The following is an 11184-nucleotide window of genomic DNA, read 5'->3' as shown; positions in this document are numbered from 1 at the left end:
TTTACCTCAACTAATAAAGGAAAATGATACTAATAAATGACTAGTTTTAGTAGCGTTTTACCATCTTTTATATAAAATAGATGATATTTTTAATTTTAAATTGGGTAAAATATCTTTAAAAATAATTAAATAAATAAAAAATTTATATAAAAAATGATTTTTAATAAGTTCAAGTTTGTTTTCTCATCGCATTCCATCTAATTATTATAATTTTTCTAAACTTACAAAAAAATATAAAAAATATTTCAACTTTTTCAAATATCAAAACAAAAAATAATATTAAAAATTTATATCTAACAATATTTTATTCAACTTTCATCTCATCTTATCTCATCGCATCTCATATGTATAACTAAAAGAGTCCTAAATCATTTCTTAATATAATACTATATATTTAAAAATTAATCATATAAAATTAAAGCAAAAGTAAAGAGAAATTTAAAAAAATTATTATTTTATTCCATAATTGTATATAAATAGTAGATAAGTTAAAAACATCATTTTACAAAAATATTCTTAAATTAGAATATAGTTATATAAAAATTTTATTATGTGTCTTATTATTCTTAAAAAAATTTTCACCACAGTTTATATAAATCTCTCGGGTATTTGAATTTTATCAAATTGAACGTTATATAAATTTTCTTAAGAATATAAGAACGTTATGCTTCTCTTAAGCATTGGCCATTGTCAAGTCTAAATTTTGATTAAATTTAAAACTTTTGGCTAAAATCCAAATCAATAGATATAGTGATCCACGTTAGATTAGTCATTTTAAAGTTAAAATAATAATCTAATATTATATATTTTAATAATAATTTTTTTAATTTTTGCTTTAATATTTTGCATATACAATCCAACCCATTTTTTAATATGGAGTGTAGATCAAAATAACTGTCAACTCAACCAACCAATTTTCAAAATCTCAACCCATTAATCTTATGGTGATAAGTAAACCTAAACCAATTAGTGCTAATAACATTGTTGAACTCAAGGTTTCAAGTTTCATGTGATTATAAATCTACACATGGATTTTGATGATAACAAATGAATTCAAAGAATAAAGAAGTCTCAAGCTCAAGTTGTCTACACAATGGAGTCAAGCACATCAAGGAAACAAGCATGAGTAAGAAGGGAACAAGTTCACATTAAAATTATAGAGTAATGTTGTAAATCTCTTCAAAATTCGAAATTAGGATTAATGCTCAAAATTAATATTTTATCATAAAGCATTAAAATACATTTTCCACATGTGCATGAATATTTTTGAAAATTAAATTTGAAAATTTTGAAAGATGATTGATTGTCATCTTTTGCATGTGCATGCCTTGATTAAAGGGTTGAACTTTGAAAATATTAAAGATGATTGATTGTCATCTTTCACATGTGCATGTTTTATTTGAATATTTTCAAAAGTGATTGATGCTTTTTTAGACTTATACAAAAAGTAAAAGATTAGGTTTGAATTTTTTGAAAATGAAAGTGTGCTCATTTTGTCATATGCCAAAAGTAAAAGATTAGGTTTGATTTTTTTGAAAAAGTGAATGATGTTGTCTTTGACAATTGAGAAAGAAGAACCTTTTATTTGAATTCTTTGAAAAAGTGAATGATGTTGTCTTTGACAATTGAAAAAGAAGAACCTTTTATTTGAATTTTTTGAAAAAGTGAATGATGTTGTCTTTGACATGTGAATCTTTTTAAATTTGAATATGAAGTCTCATATGCCTATAAATAGATCATTTGAGAGCTTCACATTTACAACACCAAGAGCATACAACATTCATTCAAAGCTTTCATTCTCTCTTCTCTAAACATTGAGCCTTAATCCTTGTTCATTTTGAGAGATATAGCTTGCGCTGTATTGTTCTTATTTCACTCGTTGAGGAGTGTTTTCTGATAACCTACCCACTATCAGCTTTTGTATCAGAAAAAGGGTGTGTATAACCCTTGTGTGTGTAGAAAGTATTCTACACGGGGAATAGTTGAATCACCACGTGTAAGGTGATTGCAAGTGTAGAGGGTGTTCTACACGGATCCTTTGTAGCGGTGTTGTTCAAAGGTGTAATAGGTTTCTATCTCCACCTGAATCTCCACCTGAAGGAGGTTGAATAGTGAATTTGGGAATCCTCAAGGGGTAGCTTGAGGCGAGGACGTAGGCAGTGGAGCCTCGTTAACATACTGAGTTTGCTTCTCTCTTACCCTTACTCTTTATATTTATTGTTATTTCATATTTTGTTTATATTTTATATTATATATTTGATTTATAATTGTTATTTTTTTAATACAACTCAATTCACCCCCCCTCTTGTGTTAGTCATTTGGGCAACAATTGGTATCAGAGCTAAGAGCTCTATTATAAGATTAACTATCTTTTGAGTTAAGATCTTATGGCTAACATTGCAGCTTCATTTGGTGAAAGTTAATCTAGTAGTCGGCCTCTACTCTTTTGTGGAGATAATTACTCATTCTGGAAAGTTAGAATGAGAATATTTCTTCAAGCTCAAGGTAGAGAAATATGGAAATGTATTGTAAATGGACCTTATATTCCAACAAAAGTGGTTGGTGGAGTAAAGGTCAAAAAGGAAGAAGAAGAGTTTGATCGTGAAGACGATAGACTTTATACTTTAAATTTAACTGCTATGAATTTATTATATAATGCTCTTAATGGAAATGAGTTTAATAGAATAATGAATTGCGCTACGGCAAAGGAAATTTGGGATAACTTGGAAGTAACTTATGAAGGAACTTCGCAAGTCAAGGAATCAAAAATTTATATTCTTACTCACGAATATGAAATGTTTAAGATGAATGATGATGAATCTATTTCTAGTATGCACACTCGTTTTACTAACATTATAAACATCTTGACAGCTCTTGGCAAAGTTTATTCCAAGGTGGAGATAGTAAGAAAAATTCTCAACTCTTTACCAAAACGTTGGGAATCAAAAGTTACAGCGATTCTTGAAGCTAGAGACCTCAAGAAGCTCGAAATCAATGAACTCATCGGGTCACTTATCACCCATGAGTACACATTGAAAAGAGGAGAAGAAGAAGGAAAGCCAAAGAAGAGCTTAGCACTTAAAGCTGTTCCTCATGAAAGTGAAAGTGATGAAGATGAGGAAAATGACGATAAAGATGAAGAAGTTGCGATGATAACAAGAAGAATTCAGAGGTTCTTGAAGAAAAATAGAACTCCTCCGAGGAAATCTTTCAAAAAGTTTTCCAAGAAAGATTCAGGTAAAAACGACACTTTAATTTGTTATAAATGCAATAAACCTGGTCATATCAAGCCAGATTGTCCTCTGCTAAAGAAAGATCGAAACAAGGGCAAGAAAGCAATGAAAGCTACATGGGATGATGATTCAAGTAGCTCAGATAGTGAAGCAAGCAATGAAGAATCAGCAAATCTTTGTCTTATGGCTAAAGATGACATTGAGGTAACAAATCTTGATAATATTGAAAATCCTTCATATGAAGAATTGCAAAATGTTTTAGAAGAGATTTATGAGGAATTTGAAAAATTGGGTATCAAGTATACTGCTTTGAAAAAGAAAAATTCTTCTTTAACAAACGAAATTGAAATTTTAAGAAAAGAAAGTATCATTTTGAAAGATGAAAATCTTGAATTGAATAAGAAAAAAACCGATTTAGAAAATATTGTTGAAAACTTTACGAATGGAAAAAGAAATTTTGAAAAACTTCTTGGTAGTCAAAGATGTGTTTTTGACAAGGCAGGTTTGAGATATATGCCAAAACAAAAATACAAACCTTATAAAAATTTCTTTGATAATCATTCTACCTCAAAGACTAATATTCAAAATTCTTTTCATAAAAATAATTTTGTCAAAAAATGATATTATTATAATCATTCAAGTTTTTCATATATGTCACATGCTATTTGTAATTTTTGTAATAGAAATGGTCATAATTATCATACTTGTCCTATTAGAAGAAATCATACAATGACTATTAGGGCCATATGGGTACCTAAAAATCTTGTTTCTTCTAATACTAATAAATAAAGGACCCAAAGAACTTGGGTACCAAGAAAAATCATTTTAATTGTTTTTATAGGTATGCATGAAGTCATCCACAAGCAAAAATAAGTGGTTTTTAGATAGTGGATGTTCAAGACACATGACGGGAGACAAGACTAAGTTCTTTGATCTTAGATCTAAAGAAGAAGGACACGTGACATTTGGAGACAACTCGAAAGGGAAGATCGTGGGAATAGGTAAAATTGGTAATGAATCTTCTCTCATAATTGAAGATGTTCTACTTGTTGAAGGTTTAAAACATAATCTTTTGAGCATAAGTCAATTATGTGATAAAAGATTTACAGTTACTTTTAAAATGGATAAATGCATTATTTTGAATGATCATGATTGTAATATTTGTTTTATTGCTTTTAGAAACAATAATGTTTATACAATTGATTTTGAAGAAATTACCTCACAAGATGCTATTTGCTTGTCAGCTCAAAATGAAACTAGTTGGTTATGGCATAGAAGATTAGGTCATGCCAACATGGAACTTATTTCCAAACTTTCAAAAAATGATCTTGTGAGAGGTTTACCAAAAACATATTTTCTTAAAGACAAAATTTGTGATGCATGTCAATTTGGTAAACAAACAAAAACTTCTTTTAAAATTAAGAAACATATTTCCACTACTAGACCATTACAACTGATACACATGGATCTTTTTGGACCAAATAGAGTTGCAAGTCTAGGAGGAAAATATTATGCATTTGTTATTGTTGATGATTTCTCTAGATATACTTGGGTCATCTTTCTTGCTCATAAAGATGAGACACATAATGCCTTTACCAAGTTATGCAAGAGAATTCAAAATGAAAATGGCTATACTATTTCAAGTATCCGAAGTGATAGGGGAAAAGAGTTTGTTAATAAAAATATTAAAACATTTTGTGATGAAAACGGTTTTATTCATAATTTTTCTGCTCCTCGAACTCCTCAACAAAATGGGGTAGTAGAGAGGAAAAATAGATCTCTTCAAGAGATGGCAAGAACAATGCTCAATGAGAACAACTTGCCTAGTTATTTTTGGGCCGAAGCGGTAAGTACTGCATGTTATGTTATAAATAGAGTTATGTTAAGGTCTAAATTAGATAAAACCCCCTATGAGCTTTGGAATGAGAAAAAGCCCAACATTGGTTACTTTCATGTATTTGGATGCAAATGTTTTATTTTGAATGACAGAGATAATTTAGGCAAGTTTGATGCAAAATCTGATGAAGGTATTTTTCTCGGGTATTCTACTAATAGTAAAGCTTATAGAGTATTCAACAAAAAGACTTTAACTGTACAAGAATCTATGCATGTAGTATTTGATGAATCTAATTCTCCACTCTCCAAGAAATCTATTGATGAAGAAACAGAAGGTATAAATAACACAGAAAGTCTCAATCTCAACAAAGAGAAAGCAATAGAGGAAGTTCAACATGGAGCCATCAGGAAAGATCATCAAAATTTAATACAAGATGTAACCAAACAGTGGAAATTTGTGAAAGATCATCCAGTGGAACAAATTTTGGGAGAACCTTCACAAGGTGTAAGTACTCGATCATCTCTTAGAAATATTTGTAATCATACTGCTTTTCTATCTCAAATTGAACCCAAAAATATTGATGACGCACTTCTTGATGAATCTTGGATTCTAGCTATGCAAGAAGAGTTGAATCAATTTGAAAGAAATGATGTTTGGACACTTGTTCCTAGACCCAAAAATTATACTATTATTGGAACAAAATGGGTTTTTAGAAACAAGAAAGATGAGTCTGGAGTCATTACTAGAAATAAGGCTCGACTTGTAGCCCAAGGTTTTAATCAAGAAGAAGGAATCGATTATGATGAGACATATGCACCTGTCGCAAGATTAGAAGCTATTCGAATGCTACTTGCATATGCTTGTTATAAAGATTTCAAACTTTTTCAAATGGATGTTAAAAGTGCTTTCTTAAATGGTTTTATAAATGAAGAGGTATATGTTGAGCAACCTCCAGGTTTTGAAAATCATATTTCCCCAAATCATGTTTTCAAACTCACAAAAGCACTATATGGACTTAAACAAGCTCCTAGAGCTTGGTACGAGAAACTCAGTGGTTTCTTGATTGAAAAAGGTTTTTCAAGAGGAAAAATCGACACAACTCTTTTCATTAAATATGAAAATGATGATATTCTTTTGATTCAGATTTATGTTGATGATATAATATTCGGTGCTACTAATGAAAATATGTGTCAAGTTTTTGCTAAGACTATGCAGGAAGAATTTGAGATGAGCATGATGGGTGAACTTATATTCTTTCTCGGATTGCAAATTAAGCAAGCAAAAAGTGGGACATTCATCAATCAATCAAAATATATTAAGGAATTACTGAAGAAGTTTGGGATGGAAAATGCTAAGGAAATTGGAACACCAATGAGCCCATCAACTAAACTTGATAAAGATGAATCCGGTAAGCCAGTTGACTCGAAGATATATCGAGGTATGATTGGTAGCTTATTATATTTAATAGCCAGTAGACCAGATATTATGTTTAGTGTGTGCTTATGTTCACGTTTTCAATCATCTCCAAAAGAATCACATTTAATTGCAGTTAAGCGCATTCTTAGATATCTTAGTGGTACAATTAACCTAGGGTTATGGTACCCTAAGCACACATCTTTCGATCTAATCAGCTACACAGATGCAGATTATGCTGGCTATAAAATAGATCGAAAAAGCACTAGTGGAGCATGTCATTTCTTAGGTCATGCATTAGTTTCCTGGTTTAGTAAAAAATAAAATTCTGTTGCACTATCTACTGCTGAGGCAGAATATGTTGCTGCGGGTAGTTGTTGTGCTCAAGTTCTCTACATGAAGCAACAACTTGAAGATTTTAAACTCATGTATAATCACATTCCAATCAAATGTGATAATACAAGTGCTATAAATCTTTCAAAGAACCCAATACAACATTCTAGAACTAAGCATATTGAAATAAGGTATCATTTTCTTCGAGATCATGTGCAAAAAGGTGATATAATGTTAGAGTTCACAAACACACACGATCAGTTAGCAGATATTTTCACAAAACCTTTACCAGAAGATAGATTATGTATGATCAGAAGAGAAATAGGTATGATGCATGCTATGAATATCTCTTAAAAGATAGACCAGAGTCAATAAAAATAGAGATAGATTTTTTTTAATACTTTTACATAAATTTGAGATTCTTAGCCTCATGTTTGAGACGCTCATTCTCTTCATACAATATCATGTCATTCTTATTCATGGGAACCGGCAAGCGGAATGAAGAATCTAATAAAGATTTCAACTGTTTATTCTTCTGCCGAATGATTCCTTCCCTTGTGTGAGACTCTTGAACAATTTGTTGAAGTACAACAATTTGTTCTTTGAGCTTTTCAACTTCGTGATTTTTGGCTTGTAGCCGCTGAGAAAAAGCCACAATAGAGGAAGAGTAGCGAGTCCCAAGACTCACCAAGTCATAAATAGCATCAGAATCTGACTTATTAGTCAGATTATTATTTTCTTGCTGCAACATGGCACCAATGGTAGCTGCAGAAAGAACAGGAGGTTGAGATGCAGAATGCCTCATGGATGGATCTAGAGAAATGTTAGAAGAATGAGCCATTGAGAAAAGAATAGAAGGCTTAAAACGAGAATGCTGAAGGAATGCAGATGAGTTATAGAGATGAGATGAAAACTTGATGCGGATTAGATGAACTTCAGGACTGATTTTATAGAGATAGCATAAAGAATAAGACAAACTATTTTCTCTTCAAATCTTATTTAGTCAAAAGAAATACAAGATATGTTGGACACACATTGTCAAAAGTTTTCTTACTAAGCCAAAGAGATTAACAGTAGATTGTCCCTATTTTTCTAGTAAACGATGAACCTCTGCTGTTATCTGCCGATGTTGACCTTGTATCTGAACCCTTTCTCGTTCCAGCTCTTCTATTCGTGGTTGCAGATCATGAGCATACCAATCTGTAAATTTTTTCAACTCTTGGTTTTCTTGCTTTAGCCTTTTATTCTCACTATCCTTATTAGCAAGCTTCTGTCGTAACTCAGATATTTGCATGTTAAGATGATCAATCTCACTCACCCTCGCCATCAACCTTCGAGACATGATCGTAACAGAGGCAGCATATTGATTACTGAGCATTCTTGATTCTGCAATAATCTCAGAATCAGCCTTACTAGAAAAACGGTTCACTGCTCCTATCATGGTATTGACGGCCTCAGGAGAGAAGATTGATGATTGATGCGTCAAGGGTTCCTGATTCAAGTCTGGAACATTAGTGGAAGAGAATTGCTCAGTCATTCTATCGTTGTGGAAAAACAGAACTCAGGTCAAGAAGTGATTATTTTTTTGGCATCCGATAGATGAAAATGATCATTTTTTTATAGAAACTCGGAGCCTTCAATCCCGTTTGTCAACAACATTAGGCGATTGTTTAAATCTTTAGCCGTATTAAATTCATAGAGTTAGGCCTCGAGGCTTTGCAGCACTTGTCGGGTCACGGACGACTCCATTTTTCAACTATCTACAGTGACTATTAAACGCATCGTTTTCTTCAGTCCATTTACTTGTTGCGGATCCTTTTTAATGATGCCAAAAGGGGGAGAAGTGTTAGACTAGAACATTAACATTGTTTAAATTGCTAAACTTGTTATATATGCTTGGAATTATATTTATACTTTTGCTTGAAAAACTAACGCATATTTTCAGAGGGAGCTTAAGTATTAATATAGGTTTCAAGTTCTATCAAATATTTGTCATCATCAAAAATGGGGAGATTGTTGAACTCAAGGTTTCAAGTTTCATGTGATTATAAATCTACACATGGATTTTGATGATAACAAATGAATTCAAAGAATAAAGAAGTCTCAAGCTCAAGTTGTCTACACAATGGAGTCAAGCACATCAAGGAAACAAGCATGAGCAAGAAGGGAACAAGTTCACATTAAAATTATAGAGTAATGTTGTAAATCTCTTCAAAATTCGAAATTAGGATTAATGCTCAAAATTAATATTTTATCATAAAGCATTAAAATACATTTTCCACATGTGCATGAATATTTTTGAAAATTAAATTTGAAAATTTTGAAAGATGATTGATTGTCATCTTTTGCATGTGCATGCCTTGATTAAAGGGTTGAACTTTGAAAATATTAAAGATGATTGATTGTCATCTTTCACATGTGCATGTTTTATTTGAATATTTTCAAAAGTGATTGATGCTTTTTTAGACTTATACAAAAATTAAAAGATTAGGTTTGAATTTTTTGAAAATGAAAGTGTGCTCATTTTGTCATATGCCAAAAGTAAAATATTAGGTTTGATTTTTTTGAAAAAGTGAATGATGTTGTCTTTGACAATTGAGAAAGAAGAACCTTTTATTTGAATTCTTTGAAAAAGTGAATGATGTTGTCTTTGACAATTGAAAAAGAAGAACCTTTTATTTGAATTTTTTGAAAAAGTGAATGATGTTGTCTTTGACATGTGAATCTTTTTAAATTTGAATATGAAGTCTCATATGCCTATAAATAGATCATTTGAGAGCTTCACATTTACAACACCAAGAGCATACAACATTCATTCAAAGCTTTCATTCTCCCTTCTCTAAACATTGAGCCTTAATCCTTGTTCATTTTGAGAGATATAGCTTGCGCTGTATTGTTCTTATTTCACTCGTTGAGGAGTGTTTTCTGATAACCTACCCACTATCAGCTTTTGTATCAGAAAAAGGGTGTGTATAACCCTTGTGTGTGTAGAAAGTATTCTACACGGGGAATAGTTGAATCACCACGTGTAAGGTGATTGCAAGTGTAGAGGGTGTTCTACACGGATCCTTTGTAGCGGTGTTGTTCAAAGGTGTAATAGGTTTCTATCTCCACCTGAATCTCCACCTGAAGGAGGTTGAATAGTGAATTTGGGAATCCTCAAGGGGTAGCTTGAGGCGAGGACGTAGGCAGTGGGGCCGAACCTCGTTAACATACTGAGTTTGCTTCTCTCTTACCCTTACTCTTTATATTTATTGTTATTTCATATTTTGTTTATATTTTATATTATATATTTGATTTATAATTGTTATTTTTTTTAATACAACTCAATTCACCCCCCCTCTTGTGTTAGTCATCTGGGCAACAAACATGGATGTCCACAACACTGTCTAATTCTAATGCATCAATGATGAAAAACATAATAACTTTGCTCTTCTAATAAAAGGCTGCACTATGCTCCTCTACTATTCTGATAAGTGATAAAAGCATGCACTATTACTGCATTACACATTTTCATGTACTAAACTCAAATTGAGAATAATCCTACACCATGCAATCCAAACTCAAACTCCAATCTGAACTTAACATCTATAAAACCAATTAATATCTTCTGATAAAAGCTTGCATTATGCAGAAAAATCCTCACATCCCCCATTACTGCATTTTTCAACCAACAAAGCAACCATCGGCATTCCCACGTTAAACCAATCCAATGAATTATCAATTTTAATAAACTTCCTCATAAATATCATCCCTGTAATTTGAGAACTTAATAAAAAAAATTAGATCTTTGTTTTTTGCAACTAAATATCACCCACAATTTGTTCAAAGTCTTCTCTTTAGCCAAAATATGTATTAAACTAAATAGACTCAAAAAAACCCAATTTTACTTCACTCAAAATAAACTCAACTCAGATTATATGCCAGCTTCATTTTAGCATAGCCAACCTAATAATTCTAGCAACTAGAAATAACCCATTCAAATTCAATTAGGAAACAAACTTTGAAATTTACAAATACAGAAAGGACCACAGATCAAATCCATAGATCAAATAATACTTGCCAACATTTAAAAGCACCATTGATCAAATAAGTTTTAAAAAAATCAACCAATACAAATACAAATCGAATGCACAAGCCAACATATGAATTTTACCCTTGCCACACAATAGAAATTAAAATAGACAAACTCGGAGAGATAGTCTAGGGCAGAAAGTACAAGTCTGAACCCAATGATGCAAGGAGTAAAATATTTGATGTTGAGATTTTGTCTTCCACTGATACAAAACTGCCGACTACTCCTAACCTAAGCCAAGAGAGAAGAAATTGACAACCTTCGGAGGAGGAAAGCAGTAACATAACTGGGAA

Source organism: Carya illinoinensis, chromosome 11 (assembly GCF_018687715.1).
Source record: "Carya illinoinensis cultivar Pawnee chromosome 11, C.illinoinensisPawnee_v1, whole genome shotgun sequence".
NCBI classification, from domain to species: domain Eukaryota; kingdom Viridiplantae; phylum Streptophyta; class Magnoliopsida; order Fagales; family Juglandaceae; genus Carya; species Carya illinoinensis.
The sequence above is the reverse complement of the archived record's forward strand: the minus strand, read 5'-3'. Positions refer to the sequence as shown.